This window comes from Bactrocera tryoni, chromosome 3 (genome assembly GCF_016617805.1).
Source record: "Bactrocera tryoni isolate S06 chromosome 3, CSIRO_BtryS06_freeze2, whole genome shotgun sequence".
NCBI classification, from domain to species: Eukaryota; Metazoa; Arthropoda; class Insecta; order Diptera; family Tephritidae; genus Bactrocera; species Bactrocera tryoni.
The window spans coordinates 49910447-49931413 of record NC_052501.1 but is presented as its reverse complement, the minus strand read 5'-3'; the positions used below and the strand labels follow the sequence as shown (position 1 = coordinate 49931413).

Here is a 20967-nt window from a genome sequence, read left to right as displayed (position 1 = left end):
TTGCCAATAGCTCCTCTAAGCAGTATATGGCAAAGGATGCCTTTTTTGCTCTCTCCTCGATATTCGGCTTCCATGTAAGCTTCTTATCCAGGATGAGACCTAAATATTTCACGGTATACGCCGGTTGCAGGCGAATACCTCCCATTTGCGGCAGCGGTGCCAACGGGATCTTATATTTTCTGCTGAATAAAACCATTTCCGTTTTATTTGGGTTAATGGCGAGTTCACCACCGCCATTTATCTATGTATATTACTGAACTGTTGGGTGCACGTTTTTTTGCATTTACAAAGCGTTCTTTATTGCTTTTTGCGTCTACTAACCTCCCTGTGCTTGTACTTATGTACGATTGACCCAATAGACGCTGTGTTTTTTGCATTTTCTTTTTATAAAGGTGAAAATTACGTACCTCTCTTTTCTTCTTTTTTGGAATGTTAATCTCATCATCAGATGATTGGTTCTAAGTTGACATTGTTCTTTCTTCTTTTAAATAATCACAACAACGCGCACCACAAACGTTTGTATTCAAGGTCAAGTGTCAACTAAATAACTGGTAAACAAAACAAAATCGCGATGATCTAAGCAGCCGGCTAACCAGCCAATCAAATTCAGTTATTACTAACGGTTCAAGTGAATAAAAATGTCAAATTAAAATGACCTTTAATTTATGACAAAAGGTTGTTAGTTGGAAGAAAGAAATAAATCCATGATTTATTCCCTTCTTCCAACTTAGATTTGGCCGCTGGTATTACAATGGCGTTTAGCCTTTTTATTTCTTTTTTCAACCTGACGCGTAGTTTTACGATTGAAAAGAGCTTATATGAGTAAAAATCTATTTCGTCAAAAACGGCTTTTATTCCCTTCTTCCAATTGGTGGTTCAATTTTTATTACCATTCGAAGGAACATTCTTTGGCATTTATTTTTTAAAGATTATCCATTTCAAATGATGGCCGCGACTACGTCACAGATGCTCCATCAGTTGAGTCCAATTTTTGATGACTCGTTCGAGCATTTCGACTAGTATCCGGCGAATGACACACGTGATGTTTTGCTCCAAGGCCTGAATCAAAGCGGAATTTTCCGCATAATCTTTAGACTTAACATATCCCACACGAAAGAGTCTAACGGTGTGATATTACACTATATCGACCAATCGACCGGCCCTAAACGTGAAACTATCTGCTCACCAAAGTTTTCTCTTAATAAATCAATTGACTGACGCTCAGTAGGGCGATTATTTCGACCGTAAGTTTAGCGAAGCGAGTGAAACACATTCTTTACAGAACGTGAATTTTCCTAATAAAGGAACTATTTGTAAACGTTATTCAGGTATAAGCTTTTCCGTGATGAAATGCCAACGTGATCTGTGAAAAGGCTATTGAAAAAAGTAACTCTACTTGGATCGCCTGTTATAACATACAAGTTGCACAATTATTTGTCTTAATCTTATGATAACTGATGTTGGAGAATTTACAATTCATACAGCGACGGAAGAGAAACCTCTCAAATTATTAATTTATAATTTCGAGAATGTTCGTTCAAAAAGCAATTGATCGTTTTTGCATTTAATGGTCTACTGTTTGTGATCAGACTTGAAGAAATATAGTCAGTGAAATACCTTAAAGAAATTTGGAAATTGTTAAAAAAGCTTTGGTTCGAACAGTGTCGTCAAGGCCAATAGAAATTGTGCGCGCTGCTATCGATCAGCGAAAAGCAAAAGCTGACCATTTCAAATATAATTTTGTACATTCTTCTTCTTAATTGGCGTAGACACCGCTTACGCGATTATATCAGAGTTAACAACCGCGCGCCAGTCGTTTCTTCTTTTCGCTACGTGGCGCCAATTGGATATTCCAAGCGAAGCCAGGTCCTTCTCCTTTTGGTCCTTCCAACGGAGGATGGAGTCATGTGTAGAAGTTCACGCAAGTGAGGAAAATTCTCTGATCGCCATTCACTTGGGAGTGTATGAGAGAGTTTTAAGAAAGCCGGTATGAAAATTGGACAATGGGCGTGGCAACGTCCATTTGTTGATGAAATCCTTTATCTCGGGACCCGACCAAACGGATTTTGGTGAAATTAAGTAAATGAACTTATTTTAACAATCTTTGTCACAGTGTGATAATGAATGAAAGCGGACCACAACCACGCCTTCTTCCCACATGACACAATTCCTTTTGACTATTTCACTTTCCGGTATACAAATAAAGAAGCAATTAATATAACGAAATAAAGCTTTCATTCCCTTATAATGTTGTGTCAAATCGGACCAATACTTCCCTTAGCCCCCATATACTTAATATAAAGACTTTCGAACTTCCGAGTGACTTTGAACCTCATATATCGGCCAATATGTGACTTATCCCAATGAAAGCATATTTTACTTTATAACTAATATGAGGATTTGGATTGGGTATTGAGAAAAATAGATAAAATCGGGCCGCTACTACCCGCAACTCCCCTATATTATTAATGTACCATATAATTATTTTCGTTTTTCTAACAAATCTTTCGCCAAATCTGTCAGTCATTGTATGAGTTATATTAAGTATATTTATATAAGTTAACACAATATAAATTCATATAAATTCGCTGACAATAATGTCTGCACAATTAGGAGTCAACTTACAGTTGAGACTCCTATTGCAATCTTAGCTCAATGGAATGCGCTACACGCGCATCCGTTCTCCCGATTATTAGGTAGGTGAGCGAAACACGCGCAAACCTAATTTTGATGACTAGGCACTTATAGGGCTCGAGCTAAGCTTGATGGTGGCTTGCAATAGAATTAAGTTTTCAGTTTTGTAATAAAGCTCAACATAAGCACATAGTGCTGCCAAGTAAAAACACATCGTTTTATTTTATGTTATATAAAATTGCTTAAACTACGATCCTCTGGTGACGTTTTCCCCTTAAATATTTGCCTGGCTTTGATTCTTGCAAGTTGCAAGAGTATAAAATCTTCGGTTGCACCCGAACTTAGCCCTTCCTTACTAGTACTTGTTTAAAAATTTTTTTATTAAGCTATTATTTTAAATACTTATTTTTTTTGGTTTCAAATTTTAAATTGTTATGTCATAATTTGACTTTTATTTGGTTATTACATACTATTTATTTATTTATTGTCTTCCGTGTCGAACTTTGCCAATGTAATAACTGGACCGAAGATTTCTTCACGATAAATACGTGATGTACGGTCCACGTCGGTAATGATGGTGGGTGCATAGAAGAGTTCACCGATTTCGTGCAAATGTTTACCACCGCATATTACCTTTGCATGTCTGGAAAGTGCATCTTTCATAAATGCCTCAATTCGCTTTAACTGTGCTGTATTAATGAGTGGACCAATGTCCACACTTTTATCGTATCCCGGACCAATTTTCAAAGCTTCAGCTTGTGCTTGCAACTGTTTCAGAAAGTCTTCATACATAGCAGAATGTATGTAAAAAGGAAAGGAACTATTTGTAAACGTTATTCAGGTATAAGCTTTTCCGTGATGAAATGCCAACGTGATCTGTGAAAAGGCTATTGAAAAAAGTAACTCTACTTGGATCGCCTGTTATAACATACAAGTTGCACAATTATTTGTCTTAATCTTATGATAACTGATGTTGGAGAATTTACAATTCATACAGCGACGGAAGAGAAACCTCTCAAATTATTAATTTATAATTTCGAGAATGTTCGTTCAAAAAGCAATTGATCGTTTTTGCATTTAATGGTCTACTGTTTGTGATCAGACTTGAAGAAATATAGTCAGTGAAATACCTTAAAGAAATTTGGAAATTGTTAAAAAAGCTTTGGTTCGAACAGTGTCGTCAAGGCCAATAGAAATTGTGCGCGCTGCTATCGATCAGCGAAAAGCAAAAGCTGACCATTTCAAATATAATTTTGTACATTCTTCTTCTTAATTGGCGTAGACACCGCTTACGCGATTATATCAGAGTTAACAACCGCGCGCCAGTCGTTTCTTCTTTTCGCTACGTGGCGCCAATTGGATATTCCAAGCGAAGCCAGGTCCTTCTCCTTTTGGTCCTTCCAACGGAGGATGGAGTCATGTGTAGAAGTTCACGCAAGTGAGGAAAATTCTCTGATCGCCATTCACTTGGGAGTGTATGAGAGAGTTTTAAGAAAGCCGGTATGAAAATTGGACACAAATTTGTCCGCCGTTTCGAAATTTCGATAACATTGCACCCTTCACTGCTTCGGCTATGTCAGCTGATTCGAAGACAATGAATGGAGCATTACCGCCGAGTTCTAACGAAACACTTTTTAGCAAGCCAGCTGATTCACGAAACAAAAGTTTGCCAACTTCGGTGGAGCCGGTGAAAGAGATGCCACACACCAGCGGGCTTTGACAGAAGAGCTCACCGATGGCAGGAGCTCGCCTCGTGGTGATCACGTTGAAAACACCAGATGGTATACAGGCCAATTGGGAGAGTTTGGCGAGTGCCAAACAAGTAAGTGGTGTATTTTCATCAGGTTTGACGACGACTGTGCAGCCTGTAGCATGTTCGATGTTATTAAAAATTAACATACATTTTTTCAAAATTCATGTCGGCACTGCGGCTTATACTTACCGGCCGCCAAAGCCGCTGCTGCTTTGCATAAGACTAAGGACATTGGAAAGTTCCATGGTGTTATGAGTGCTGCGACACCAAGCGGCTCGCGCAGCGGGAAGAATTTAGTATACCGTCCCAGGATTTCAAGGATAAAAAGGATATGGTCGGATAGAGGAGATTATCCTGATCAAGGATATATATGGTTATAGCCGCAGGAAGCCTATAGTTTAAGAGATATTCGCGTTTAAAATTTAAAATTTGCAGTATTTTAATAACATTTTTTCTATACTTAAAATTAATTTTGCACTTATATTTTTCAATTTTATATACACTAACACATCACTAATTCGTTTGCACACATTTATTTTATATCATATATTGCAAAAATAGCTTTTATTATACATTTAAATTATTGTTGAATTATGGCTATTTAAAAATAACAAATTAATTTCAAACTGTCAAATGATAAGTGTTACCTTATCGACATCATTTTTAAAAATAAATTTGTCAAATAATAAGTGTTGCCTTATCGACATCATTTGTAATAAAGTGAACAGATTATACCCCAACGACGAGAATCAACAACTTATAAAAAATATAAACCTAGTCAGCCCAACACTGGGGTGCATTACATTTTTTTCGCGTAGAACTCCTTTTTGCGTGGGCGGCCTTCGGCCGCGCTTCAAAAAAAATCACCCTGGTCGAATAAACACCGGGGTGTACCAAATTTTTTTCGTGAAGAACTGGCGATGAGTTGGCCATCAATGCGTCGTGCTTCCTCGGCAAACCATTCGACAAACGACTGACCATAAGCTACCTCGGATAGTGACTCGGTCAATGGTTTTCCACATTCCGCCGTGGTAATGTTAATTCAACGCAATGCTGTGAAATCAAGATGTGCCAATTCTGTGAAGAAAACCATTAGAAGTTTCACGAGATATATGTATGTATTATACACATAATAAGTATATAATTTTCTGCCGACAAACCTTCAGCAACTGCGAGCGCTCACGTGCTGTAATCAACTTCCATTCGGTCGCGTAAAAAGCTCTTGTGGCGTCATCTATCGCTTTTTGCGCTTCGACTGCAGTCATGTCGGGCACACAGCCGATCACTTGCATATCTGCCGGATTTCGAACTCCGAATGTGGCACCGCTGGCAGTGTCCAACCATTCGCCACCAATGTTAGCTTGCTTAAACCAGAGAGAAGTTCTCGATGTGTGAGATTTGTGGTGTAGAGAGCAGCGGAACAATTTACTATTGTACTTTCGGTACAATGTTGAAAAGAGAATATATGTACATTTTTTGTTTTTAATAATATTAGTTTGACTTTTATACTCTCGCAACAATGTTGCTAAGGAGAGTAGTTTTGTTCACATAATGGTTGTTTGTAAGTCCTAAAACTAAAAGAGTCAGATATAGGGTTATATATACCAAAGTGATCAGGGTGACGAGTAGAGTTGAAATCCGGATGTCTGTCTGTCCGTCCGTCCGTGCAAGCTGTAACTTGAGTAAAAATTGAGATATCATGATGAAAGCCATAAATAAAGATATTAAAGTGAAATTTGGCACAAAGGATCGCATTAGGGAGGGGCATATTTGGACGTAATTTTTTTGGAAAAGTGGGCGTGGCCCCGCCCCCTACTAAGTTTTTTGTACGTATCTCGGAAACTGTTATAGCTATGTCAACCAAACTCTACAGAGTCGTTTCCTTCAGGCATTTCCATACACAGTTCAAAAATGGGGGAAATCGGATAATAACCACGCCCACCTCCTATACAAAGTTTATGTTGAAAATCACTAAAAGTGCGTTAACGGACTAACAAAAAACGTCAGAAACATTAAATTTTACGGAAGAAATTGCAGAAGGAAGTTGCACTCAGGCTTTTTTTTTAAAATTGAAAATGGGCGTGGCGTCGCCCACTTATGGATCAAAAACCATATCTCAGGAACTACTGAAGCGATTTCAATGAAATTCGGTATATAATATTTCCTTAACACCCTGATGACATGTACGAAATATGGGTGAAATCGGTTCACAAACACGCCTTCTTCTAATATAACGCTATTTTGAATTCCATCTGATGCCTTCTCTGTATAATATATAGTACATTAGGAACCAATGATGATAGCGGAATAAAACTTTACAAAAATACGGTATTTGAAAAATATGTAAATGACGTATAATGAAATCTCGATTATCACTTTATCATGCGAGAGTATAAAATGTTCGGTGACACCCGAACTTAGCCCTTCCTTACTTGTTTGTCTTTTATTTTGATATTATGTTTTGTAATGTAAGGGTTGCTAACTACATGACACATTTTTCAAGACGATTTATTTCGAAAACCGTTTATTTTGTTTTGTACAACTTTCGAGATAAACTACTAAAAAATAGCTTTAGATCTTACCATATAAAAATGCGATTTTACCCACCTCCTTTTGACTTCCTTCAGGAATTGATCGAAGTGACGATCAAGACGATCAGAATTATATTCTAGGAACTTTCATTACCCCGACCCGACATTACAATCGCTGAGCTCTTCAAAAGAAGCAGATTCGGATAGTTCGACTTTAACTTATTTGAGGAAATTATATCTGCATGTTCAATACTAAATCTGTCAAACATGTATATGCTGAGCCATCGGATAAGCGATCAACAAGCTCAAGTTGGGTACATCCACTAACCGCAATGAAATTAAGAGATGAGACCAGTTTACATATTCCAAATAAGTAAAAAGAAAATAGCAAAAACAACTGAATAAAACATTTTACTTGAAAAACGCTAAGCGTTCAAAATAATTGTGGCAAATATGTATTTAACAAAGTTCGGACCACAAAAATAGCACAGCAAAACTTAAACACACTCAAATAATAAAACATCATCTACAAGGAGCATGAGCACTCTCTGGAAGGATTGTTTTTCTTACAATGATAAAAATTGAACATAACCTAAAAAATGGGTTTAATGTGGGCACGATTACGATTATTTTGGCGCCGCGATTTGAGGCTATAATCTGAATCTTTTGGTTAATTTTTTCAAAACACAACATGTGGCAACTCTGGTATTTGTTATGTCATGTAAATACAAATAAAATGAGAGTGAATTGTATATAAAATTGTGGAACTTTAAATACAAATATCTCGAAAACTATGAGTCTGAGGAGGGTATATGCGTATGCATTTTTTAATCCTGAGGACCTCCTCCATCCATCCGTACCATCAAATCTCGGCGCCAAAGGAATCGTAATATTGCCTTAATGTGAATTAAACTTAATCTAGCTATAAAGTACGAACAATGCATACATCTTTAATAAAAATTAACCAAACCTTAATTTTCTTCAAATTTCAAATTCGTCAATTTAACATTCATGTACATATGTCCTTTAATATATATGTTTTTCTTATATATAAAAATAAGTTGGGTTTTTTGTCTGTTCGCTATAGCTGACTAAATCGTTGCATGAAATGAAAAATTACTTCAACTATTATACTTTAAAGGGAATCCAATGAGGATGGTTTTTAAAAGAAAAATTAAGAAAATGTTCATTTTTAACCGACTTACGAGCGTAAATTTCCAAAAAGTGACTTTTTCATACAAAATCTTGTTTGTTTTGTTTTCCAATTGATTTATTTGTAAATTATTTGAATCATTCCATTTCGGTCAATTGCTTTCTTTATTTCGGCTATCTAAAAGGTAAATTGTTAAAAATTATTCAGTGAAAACTTTATGTGTGTTTCTTACAAAGTGATCAATTATAGATTGAAATTTGTCACCATTGCAGGAAGAAGTCGCCCTAATATCGGTCGGCGCTTTTTTTTGCCATCAACATACATTGGCAGACCAAAGCACAGGCACGAGTTCTTCTAGGATGCGATGATATACATGCGGAATAATGGACGGGCGGATTTCTTTGTTACATTTGTTTGCAATGCAAAATGGTCATACCATAGATTTCGGAATTTAGATCGCGGTCAATTAGGAATCGATCGTCATGATGTCACAGCACGACTTTCAAAACATCGATGGTCGATGTTTTATGGACTTTATCTTGAAGCAACGTATATGTGGTGCTGTTAGATACTGGATGAACTCTGTTTAGTGGCAAAAAAGAGGTTTGCCGCACGCACATATTTTTCTTTGGATGGTGGATGGTGGTTACACCAGATCGAATTGACGAAATCATTTCTGCGGAAATTCCTGATGCAGAGAAAGATCCAGTATTATACGAAGTGATGAAAACCAATATGGTTCATGGACCTTGCGGACACCACAATCCCACTTCGGTTTGTATGTCTGACAATAAATGCACGAAACGCCATCCATGTCCTTTTCTTTAGGAAACGCAATCTGAAAATGATGTAAACTGAAAATGATGGATATCCACTGTATCGGCGTCGCTCACCAGACGACAATGGCAAAACATTCAGCATTCAATTTAGAAGAGTAAATATCAAAGTTGACAACATCGTACCATATTCGAACCTGTTGTCTAATTCAAATTCGAAACTCATTTCAATGTTGCATATTGCAGTTTGGTGAAATCTATTAAATACGTTTGCCAATACGTCTCCAAAGGAAGTAACATAGCGGTTAATGGACTTGAACGATACGGTCGATACGTGAACTGCAATAAAGCCTTTTGTAAGATATTTACTTTTGCAATTCATGAACGTTTTCCGCCAGCAACAGAATTAACATTGACGGGTATTTTCTTAACTTTCGGCAGTGATCCGTTTGCCAGAACATTGCTCTATTCGGAAATGCCTTGATATTATACATGGAATGCATCGTCCAAGAAATAGTTACGCAAAAAGCAAGGCCGACCAGTAAATGGACATACAGGTGTGTTCTCAAATAATACCTTTGGACGAATTTAAACAAGGTGGTTTTCACAGTAAAGTTCGAAGATGGGCAAAATCGGCCCACTGTCACGCCCACAAAATGGCGGAAACCGAAAACCTATAAAAAGTCATAACTAAGCCATAAATAAAGATATTAAAGTGAAATTTGGCATAAAGGATCGCATTTGGGAGGCGCATATTTGGACGTAATTTTTTTGGAAAAGTGGGCGTGGCCCCGCCCCTACTATGTTTTTTGTACATATCTCGGAAACTACTATAGCTATGTCAACCAAACTCTATAGAGTCGTTTCCTTCAGGCATTTCCATACACAGTTCAAAAATTCCACCCACCTCCCATACAAAGGTTATGTTGAAAATTACTAAAAGTGCGTTAACTGACTAACAAAAAACGTCAGAAACATTAAATTTTTCGGAAGAAATGACGGAAGGAAGCTGCACTCAGGCTTTTTTTAAAAATTGAAAATGGGCGTGGCTTCGCCCACTTATGGACCAAAAACCATTTCTCAGGAACTACTATACCGATTTCAATGAAATTCGGTACATAATATTTTCTTAACACCCTGATAACATGTACGAAATATGGGTGAAATCGGTTCACAACCATACCTTCTTCCAATATAACGCTATTTTGAATTCCTTCTGATGCCTTCTCTGAATAATATATAGTACATTAGGAACCAATGATGATAGCGGAATAAAACTTTACACAAATACGGTATTTGAGCTGAGGTATCCCTTGTGGAAAAATTGTCGTGATCGGACTATAACTTTTCAAGGTCCCTAATATCGAACACGAAGAATTCAGTGCCTAACCTAACCTAACCTAATTTTTCACCGAAAATATCGGTAAATCTCTCAGATATTTTCATGTAATTCAGAGGGCATCATTTTTATATTCTCGCAATAAATTTGCTAATAACGGTATCTTGATTATCACTTTATCATGCGAGAGTATACAATGTTCGGTGACACCCGAACTTAGCCCTTCCTTACTTGTGTAATCTAGCGCCCCTGTTGGCGCCACCGATATGTCGACGCGTTATAATCTGCTATATTTATCCATTATCCAGTGAGAATTTCATGACATTTCCTTCATTGGAAGTGAAGTTATTGCATTTTAAGTGTCATCATGTTGGTGTTATCGCTGCGAAAATAAGCTTCGAACAAAGAGCCAACAATAAATTTTATTTTAAAATTGGTAAAACTTTTACCGAAACGTTTCAATTGCTGAAACAAGTTATGGCGATGATTGCCCATCCCGTAGCAGAGTGCACGAGTGAGTTCAACGCTTTCAAAATGGTCCTGAGGACATAAATGACGATCACCAATGACTCAAATGTGGGCCAATCAAAATCCGTGATCACCGGAAATTCCATCGAAACTGTGAATGAATGCATCAAAAATCAGCCGAAATCATCAATAAAATTAATGGTTATGGAATTAAACATCTCCAAAACATCGATTTATCGCATTTTGGCCGAATATTTGGGCTTACGAAAGGTGTGTGCACGGTTTGTTTCGCACAAATTGACTGACGACCAAAAATTGCTCAGAATCCAGCATTCGAAGGACGATTATTTTACCAAAAATCACATTTTAATCATTAACCACTCCCCGTATTCACCTGATGTGGCACTCGCATAGTTCCTTTTCGGAAAAATGCATTTGCCCATGAAAAGAAAGCGTTATGCAGACGTAGACGTAGAGGCCATTCAAAAAGCTTGGACCGGCATATTGGCGTCCACACAGGCCAACGAACTAAAACACTCTTTCGACACGCTTTTGGAGCGTGGAATAAAATAAATTGATTTCGCCGAAAAAACTATTTGTCCTGTTTTTTTTCTGTATTGAAGCAGAAGGAGACTATCTTGAATAAAATAAATTGATTTCGCCGAAAAAACTATTTGTCCTGTTTTTTTCCTGTCCTCTTTACTTCGGAACGCACCTTGTATAATACACCTGAAAAACGGCGATTACTTCTACCTTCAGTTGCTATTGATTAATGTCCGCGGTTCAACTTCATTTGAGTCATTGCGTGCTGTGAATGGTACGATGTGTGCAACTTTTGAGAAGCATGCTAGCAATTATAATTGCTGGTACATTATAATCAATGGAATCAAATGATGGACGATGCGATAGCTACTTCGCATGCCACTGAAGTTCGCATACTTTTCGCGAAGATCATCTCGACATATCTGCCTTCAAATCGGCGTCAATTATGGGATACGAACAAAACTGACATTGTTGAAGACATTTTGCATCGTATTCGCTAAAAATTGGAAAAAGGCAAATTTCGATTGAAACTTTCAGTGATTTAATATCACCACCTTTGTCAATTCACTTCAACGAAAGATGAACTCGTCATGAATGTTTATCCCAACATTGACCAAATCGTAACTATGATTGCTTGAGTCACGCGCCAAAAACATCGATGTTAATGAATTAAACTGAAAGATTCCCGGAGGTTGGCGGTCATACAAATCGATCGAATTTCTAAATTCCTTGGAGAGGCTTGGAATGTCACCATTTCATGCGCCGAGACTGTGTAAAGGAACCCGACTGTGTTCCTTTGAATTCCAACGACTTTCCATTTCAATTCAAACGTATTCAGTTGCCAGGGACTTACATTTGCGATGACAATCAACAGGACACAAGAATAGTCGCTAGAACTATGTGGCATAAATCTAGAAATGCCATGTTTTTCTCACGGCCAGCTAAACGTGGCCTGCTCAAAAGTTGGAAATCTTCTCTGTACATTAACGCACCGGAACAGAAACCAAACATTTTTTTTTATCAAGCTGCGTATGTAGACTATAGTGGCCAGTGATTTCTTCCTCTTGTCTTTCTAACCCTATATAAAATTGTATATTACCAGGTTACCGCATTGAAATGGGCGTTTTTATGAAAATTAAATATTGATTTTGAGTGGGAAAGTAAAAAAAGTATGGACTTTTCCCACATTATGACCACTTTTCTCTCAATTCGTAGATGCCATGCCAATAGAAATGTTTGTCTTTTGAAGTAAACCAATCAGACACCAAATTTTGGCTTGTGCTTAGGGATTGAAGTGCTGCTCAGCCAATGCGTGTCCCATCAATGAAAACAAATGGTAATCGGAGACCAAGTTTGGTAAATACGGCGGATAGAGTACCAGATCCCAGCCAAGTATTTTGATTGTATCCTGAACATATTTTGCTCCGTGTGCAGGTGCATTGTCGCGTAACAAAATTACTTTGCCGTGTCTTCTGGCCCATTCCAGTCGTTTTTCGATCAATGCATCATTCAAATTTATCATTTGTTGCATTTGTTGTCTGCAGCGATTAATGTTAACAGTTTCACCAGGGTTTAAAAGCTCATGATATACCACACCCTTTTCATCTCACCAAACATACAGCATTGCCTTCTTACCGTATCGATATGTTTTTACAGTCGATGTTAATGGATAATCTCATGATTTTCTCTCTCTAGCAATCTTAAAATAAATCAACTTTTCATCGTCAGTAACTATTCCAATTCCATGTAAAACTGTTTTTCTTTGAAGTAAAAAAAATTTCACAAGTGTTTTTTCGGTTTTCCATTTGTCCTTCTTTCAATTCACGTGACACCCTTTCTCCATATTTTTGGAGCTTTGCCATGCTTTCAAACGGTCTGAAATTGTTTGTTGTGCAACATTTAACATGTCTGCCATTTGCTTTAGACTCGAAGTATCATAGTATTCATCTAATATTGCTTACAGTTCGGCGTCTTCAAACTTTTTTGGTAGACTTCCACGTTCATCATTTTTCACATCAATATCATTCTCTCTGAACCGTAAAACCATCTTTGGCTTGTTGCTTTGATAGAGCATGATCACCATATTCATATATATATATATGTGCGAGACTGTAGCACTTTTCTTCAAATGGAAACCAAAAGTTAATGCTTTCGGTAAATGATCACTATTCGGTACACAATTACACATTTTCATTTTTATCCCTAACAATACATGTCTACCGGATTTCCCAATAGGGTCATAAGTTAAAAAAATATGTGTAAAATACATTATAAATCGGAAAAACACCCATTTTAAATAGTTGAATTTTTGGAAATTTAAACGCAAATATCTCAAAAACCATAAGTCAGCGCTAACTATATATGTATACAGCCATAGTCAAATGTTATTACACATTACTAATATTTTTTGCGTTTCGGTAAGACTGCTTCGATTGCTGTTGTTGTTGTTTTCAATATGAAGCAAATTTGTTGTTGTTGGATGAAATGGAGTGTGTAGAAGAAACGAACAAAAATTTAACGAAAATAACGGAATATTTCTCACAAAAACAATACATTTTTTTGGTGCATATTGGCGTCAGAAGTTATTACACACATTTTATTCGTGTCAAAGATAATTACACAATGTCATATTATATGGTTTATATTAAGAATTATAAATTTTTAATTTTTTTTTAAATTTTAATGAGTCAATATTTTGTTACTTCTCCTTTGGCATCAATTACTGCTTGCAACCTGGCCGGGATAGACTCAATCAAGGTGTGGATAAAAGAAAGAGGTAGTTTAGCCCAAATATTTTTAATTTCTTCAATAGTTGTCGATTTTTATCAATTTTTCGTTGTTGTTTCATGAAACCCCAAACATTTTCAATGATGTTAAGGTGCGGGCTTTGAGGGGCCCATGCAAGAACAGCTTGATCTACCTCATTTAAAAACTTTATGGCAAGGAGCATTATCTTGCTGCAGAACCCAGTCGGTACTTGGAAACAGGCTATTTGCTGAAGGAAATGCATGATCATTCAACACATCGATATACCCAAATTGATTCAAAGTTCCTTCAATTGGTACGAGATCTCCCAATCCATAGAATGATATGCATCCCCAAAACATTACAGATCCTCCACCGAATCTGTTTAGAGGCTGCCATGCTTTGCGTTTGAGAGTTGACGGTAGATGCATATACTTTCTTCCAAAAGACCCCTGGAACTGAAAAGAGGACTCGTCAGTCCACAGAACGTTGTGCCAGAACTCTATGGGCTTATTAATATGCTCCCGAGCAAAGGCAAGGCGTTTGGCTTTGTTGTTTGGAGTTATGTCGATCACTTTGCGAACTACATAGGTCTTGATTTCCATGCTCTTCATCTTGTGACGTAAAGTAGCTTCACTAACTTTCTTCCCAATTAGTTCCTCCGAATTTTCTGCAAGGCGAATAGGGCTTATTGTTGGATTTGCCATAGGGACTCTCATTAATCTTGTTTTTTCCCTTTGCCCTATAACGAGTTTTCGTCCACTTTTCATTTTATCTTCTAAATTCCCACAAGTGTCCTTCTTTTTTACTAAATTTTACACAGTTTTCCGCGAAATTCCATAAATTTTCAGAAGATCCGAAGCCGAAGTTCCCATTTTAAACTTTTTCACAATCTCGGATCGTGTTTCAATATTTAAATGCTTCCTTTTGACCATTTTCGTGGATTAAATTAACAATATTAATTTTTGCGCAAAGATGTAAAATGCGCCTACTTAACTCACAAGATAGCTAAAAACTAATGATCTTTAGACGAATAAAATGGGTGTAATAACTTCTGACGCCAATATGCATCAAACAAATGTATTGTTTTTGTGAGAAATATTCCGTTATTTTCTTCGAATTTTTGTTCGTTGCTTCTACACACTCCATTTCATCCAACAACAACAAATTTGCTGTATACTGAAAACAACAACAACAACAATTGAAGCAGTCTTACCGAAATGCAAAAAATTTAAGTAATGTGTAATAACATTTGACTACGGCTGTATATATATTTTCTTAATCTGGAGCACCTCCTCTATCCGTACATACCCATTTTAACCCCGAAATCGGAGGATGCTATTCTAAAATTTACCCTACATAAACACTCATAAAACTCGAAACCACAAGACAACGGTATTCAAAAAATTGTTTGGAGCATTTCATGCATAATCAATTTCAAGTGACCAGAAATTCTTAAGACAATAAATACGTCTTAAACCAACTGAACTAAAACGTCTTCTTCTTCTTTACTGGCGTAGAGCCGAGTTAACAACAGCGCGCCAGTCGTTTCTTTCTTTCGCTAAGTGGCGCCAATTGGATATTCCAAGCGAAGCCAGGTCCTTCTTCAATTGGTCCTTCCGTAATGGAGGTCTTTCTCTTCCTCTGCTTCCCCCGGAGGGTACTGCGTCGAATACTTTCAGAGCTGGAGAGTTTTCGTCCATCCCGACAACATGACTAGCCAGGGTAGCCGCTGTCTTTTAATTCGCTGAACTATGTCAATGCCGTCGTATATCTCGTACAGCTCATCGTTCCATCGAATGCGATATTCGCCGTGGCCAATGCGCAAAGGACCATAAATCTTTCGCAGAACTTTTCTCTCGAAAAATCGCAACGTCGACTCATCAGTTGTTATCATCGTCCAGGCCTCTGCACCATATAGCAGGACGGGAATCCTGCGTTGGATTTCCAGGCTGACATTGTTGGTGGTGTTTAAGACGGTTCTTAAATATACGAAACTATCTACAACTTCAAAATTATAACTGTCAAGTGCCACGACAATATCAATATCATCGGCATACGCCAGCAACTGTACACTCTTATAAAAGATTGTACCTGCTCGATTCAGTTGTGCAGCTCGATTCAGTTGTGCAGCTCGAATTATTTTCTCCAGCAGTAGATCGAAAAAGTCGCACGATAGGGAGTCGCCTTATCTGAAACCTCGTGTGGTATCGAACGGCTCGGAGAGGTCCTTCTCTTCCGTCAATGGATGGACGCAAATCAGCGATATGTTGAAAAACTTCGCTTTGATACGGATTGTGGCTGGAAGTTCATTCACCGGAATTAATGATAGTACTCGGCGACGGAGTCCCTCTCCCACCACGAATCCCACACCAAACTTGCGCTCCGTTGTATGGGCACTATAGTAAATTCCACAAGGACCTACTCGTCTCAGTCCTTGTCCCGTCCATCGTATTTCTTGGACGGCGGTGATGTCAGCCTTCACTCTAACGAGGACAACATCCAGCTGGGCAGCGGCACCTTCTCAATTAAGGGACCGGACATTCAAGGTGCATGCTCTCAATTTCCAAATTTTTAGTTATAATTTTGTTATTTCCCGTACTAACAGCGAATCAAACGAGCGCTTATTTTTTTTTTATTTGCCGCTTTGTCTTGATCAATCAACTTTTCTCCGTTTTTGCTGTTTCGCTTTTTTCTCCTTTTCGTTTTGCTTTTGGTATAGGCATTGCCAACCATATAACCGTATAAATTAGGTTTTAGCAGCAGGGACTGAACATAATCATTGACAGGTGTACCCAAATATTTTCTCACTGAGGTATGGCCTCTGAGAATAGTATGAGGCGTACGCCAGGGAATCTTTTTCGGAGGAATTCTAAAATTTTGAGAACGCCCCTAACGGCAGAAATGAGCAATCCATTGCTGCTGGACCAACATTTAGTGATGAAACTGCTGACCGGGCAAGCAAAAATGAAGAAAAATCATTAAATCATGAATCCGCCAACGACTTTAACAAGCTGGGTTGAAAAATAAAAGAGTTGGAAAGTATGATGGCTGGTCAAAGGCACGTAAACCAGGCTATACGCGATTTACTGAGTAGTTATATAACAAAGCCGAGAAACCGGAAAAAATTATGATTGAGAAAGAACACAGCTTTCTCATATTTCTAAAGAGCTGAATACCCAAAAGCGGCTGCGAGAAGCATCGGGCGAACTACTCCCCACAAAAAAGCCAAAAAAGGCTATTGAAAAGGTGAAACAAATGACCAGTGAGGTCACGAAAGTAATAGATATTACAAGTCAACATAACGCATGTGAAAAATGGCTGGTTGTTGTTTAGAATAGGAAGCCGATTGAAAAGAAAATAAGAACGAAACCGGACGCTATCATAATAACAAAAAAGAAAGGTGCGTCGAATGCTGATATTCTCCGGATGATAAAAAGCGACTGCGGTCTTGAAGAGTTGGGATCAAATGTGACTTACATAAGGAAAACGATGAAAGGAGACCTACTGATTGAGCTAGAAAATCAAGCGGACCAGAGAGCCAAATCATTCCAAAGCGTGTTAAAGGGAGCGGTGGATGAAATGGCGCTGATACAGCCAAAAACTCATAGCCTCACAATAGTGTGTAAGGATTTAGATGATAGTACACCTAAAGAAATCTGCGAGGCGCTAAAAATAGAGTGTGGAATCCAAAACCTGGAGAAATCAAGCGTCAAAAGGATGAGAAAAACCCGTAGTGGCACACAGTTAGCGCTTGTATGCCTACGTGCTCAGGATGCTAAAGCTGCACTAAAATTTGGCAAAGTTAAGATAGGTTGGTCGATCTGACGCCTTCGAGAGTACTCGCCTGTTCCCAGATGTTATGAATGTTTCTACCTGAGTCACATGGCGCGTAACTGCTGCAGTTTGACAGACAGATTTTCTCAATGCACACGTTGTGGAACCGCAAAGGTATGCACAAACGTTCCAAGCTGCATGCTCTGCAAAGGGGAACACTCACTATTGAGAATGACATGCCCCAAGTACCTGAAGATGATGAAGTCTCTAAGAAAATGAGGACAATATAGTTAAACTTAAATCATTGCGCAGCAGCACAGGATTTGCGAGATCAGACAGTTACAGAAGAGAACATTGATGTCGCAATACTAAGTGAGCAATACTCCCAGCGTCCGGAAAGCACATGGATCGCAGACAAAGCCGGCAAGGCAGCAATATTGTCCTGCAAAGGACAGCCTTTTAAGACCGCTTCCAGAAAAGCGCATAACTGTTTCACATGGGCGAATATACAGGGGATATATTTTGTAAGTTGCTATGCTCGTCCCAGCGCAGAAATTACAGAATTTGAAGACTTCCTCTTAAGACTGTCTTTAGAAACCAGAGACAAAACTCCAATTGTAATAGCGGGGGATTTTAATGCATGGTCGACTGCGTGGGGTAGCAGATATACAAACCATCGCGGGCGCCTAATTCAAGAATTCCTAAGTCAAACGAACCTAAAAATAATAAAGAGTGGAACGCAAAACAAGTACCAAAAAGGGAACAAAGAATCCATAATTAACACTATGATCGCAAATGATTCACTCAGCAGGCACATAAAGTGGACAGTGTCAAATATATACACATATAGTGATCATATGGCGATTATAGCTCAAATTTCGTGCTCCCCAGAGCCAGAACCCCTCAGCAAAAGCACTTCCCGAAAGTGAAGCTGGAAGCAACAGGAGTTCGATCCAGATCTTTTTGAGCTTGTCTGAAGTGCATCAAGAGGTCTGCTATCTACTGCGCGAAAGAAACTGGTCGCAGCATCCGATGAAACAATGCGTCGAACAACACATCATAACAAACGGTGGCCTGTATATTGGTGGAAATTTCCACACTGAGAAAGCTTTGTCACTCAGCTAGACGGCGTCTGCAGCGTAACCAGGTTGAAACGAACAAAAATCGACTTAGAGAAGAATTTAAAAGCCACAAGAAACTCCTGAAGTTGGCAATTACCCGGAGCGAAAAATCATGTTTTGAGAAGCTCTGTGGAAAAGCAATTGACCTAAGGGTCTTGCTTACAAAATCTGTATGTCAAAATTTAAAAATAAGCAGCAGCAATCTAAAGATGCATCTTTTATGGAAAAAGTCGTCGAAACACTATTCCCGAAACACGATCAGATTTCCTATGCCAAGCGACGAAACGAAGCTGCAAAGTCACCCCCGTTAGTCTCAGAAGAGGAGCTCCTGGCCCTAGCAAAGAAAATAAAAACAGCAAAGCACCTGGATTAGATGGCATACCTAATAGAGCCCTGAAGGAAGCTATAAGCTCAAAACCTCAACTGTTTGCTAAAATGTACAACGCTTGTATAAAGGAAGAGGTGTTCCCCGACTCGCGAAAAGTTCAGCGTTTGGTTCTGCTCCCAAAACCACAAAAAACACTAGAAGAACCTTCATCGCACCGACCTTTGTGTATGCTCGACGCAATAGGTAAAGTGTACGAAAGTATAATACGAAACCGCTTGGAGGTAGCAATCCAGGTAGCCGGCGAATTACCAGAGAGACAATACGGCTTTACGAAAAAGAGGAGTCGTCGATACTGCGAAATGTGCAGTGAGTGGGAAAAGATGGAAAGGTGGCACGAAAAAGTACTGCGCGCTGATTATCCTGGAATGCGTTCAATACGGCCAAATGGGCACATATAATCAAAGCCCTGGAAAATATTCGCGCCCCAGAATACCTCATAAACATTATAACGAGTTATTTTAAAAATAGAAGGCTGATTTATGATACGAACGTAGGAGCCAAGAACTACTCTATGTCGAGTGGAGTACCCCAAGGGTCAAGGGCCCGCTGTTAAGGAACCTCATGTATGACGGGGGTGCTAAGAAGGCAGCATCCAAAATATGTGAAACTAATAGCATATGAGGACGACCTCATGGTGGTAGCAGTGGCAAAACAATTAGTCGACCTAAGAAACAAATGCAATGAGTGCGTAAATGATCTACGGCACTGGTTCTGGAACTGGCGGAGCAAAAACCTGAAGTTTTACTCATAAGCACCAGGAAAATACACGAACAAATAGAGCTCACTATAGGGGAGTGCGAGATTACTTCACAGCCGCAGCTGAAGTATTTGAGAGTAATATTGAATTCCGAATTAAAATTTAAGGAACACCTGGAGTATTCTTCCAGTAAAGCAACCAAAATGTATAATGCTCTGTCAAAATGATGACCAATACAGGCTGTGTGCGCTCCAGCCGGCGATTCTTAATAGCGAAAGCAATGAGTTTCCGTAATACTTTATGCAGCACCAGTATGGATACAGGCAATGAATAAAAAAGCGTATTCTAAAAAAATAATTGCGGTGCATAGGCTTTCTGCAATCCGAGTAATAAGTGCTTTCTGGATTATATCAATTGATGCTGCTGAAATATTACCCAATATGACAACCATTGACATCCAGGGAGATGAACTCGAGCGATTATATCAGCTATCAGCGCCTAAAAGAGTATCGACAAGGACAGAGGAGAGAAACAAAAGCACTAAAATGTGGCAGGAGCGGTGGAATTCCTCACAAATTAGGCGTCCGTCAGTCCGCACAATAGAGGAGACTTAAATGTCCTGTCCCTCCCACGAAGTAATACTGAATCAGTGGTCCCGTGGGAGAGTCTTGAGTTGGGAGTAGGTTAGGTTTAGCGGATTAAAGTTCCGCACTTCGGCTTTCGCTGCTTCCCCCTACTACAAAAAAAAAACACATGACTCTATCCTCCACTAAAATTGAAATAAACTAAAAATTAAAATTTTAATCAGTTTTTGACAGTGCAACGCAACTCAGCGCCAGCAATCAACAATTAACATTTCCTGCTTTATTTGTATTGTTATCGTGCCGTGGTTAGAGTTGTCACAGTGTGGCAAAAACAGATAAATACACAAACATGTACCTATATGGTATACATTTATATGTAAATACTGTTTGCTTAGCGAGAAAAAAGTTGAAATGAGAGGGAAATCAGGTAGATTGAGAATGGGAAAGGGCAGAGAGGT

At 38.5% G+C, this 20967-nt stretch overlaps 1 pseudogene; it reads right to left on the bottom strand.

Moving 5' to 3' along the window:
• Positions 1-3111: 3111 nt before the first annotated feature.
• LOC120770654 lies at positions 3112-5859 on the bottom strand (annotated as a pseudogene).
• Positions 5860-20967: the final 15108 nt, after the last annotated feature.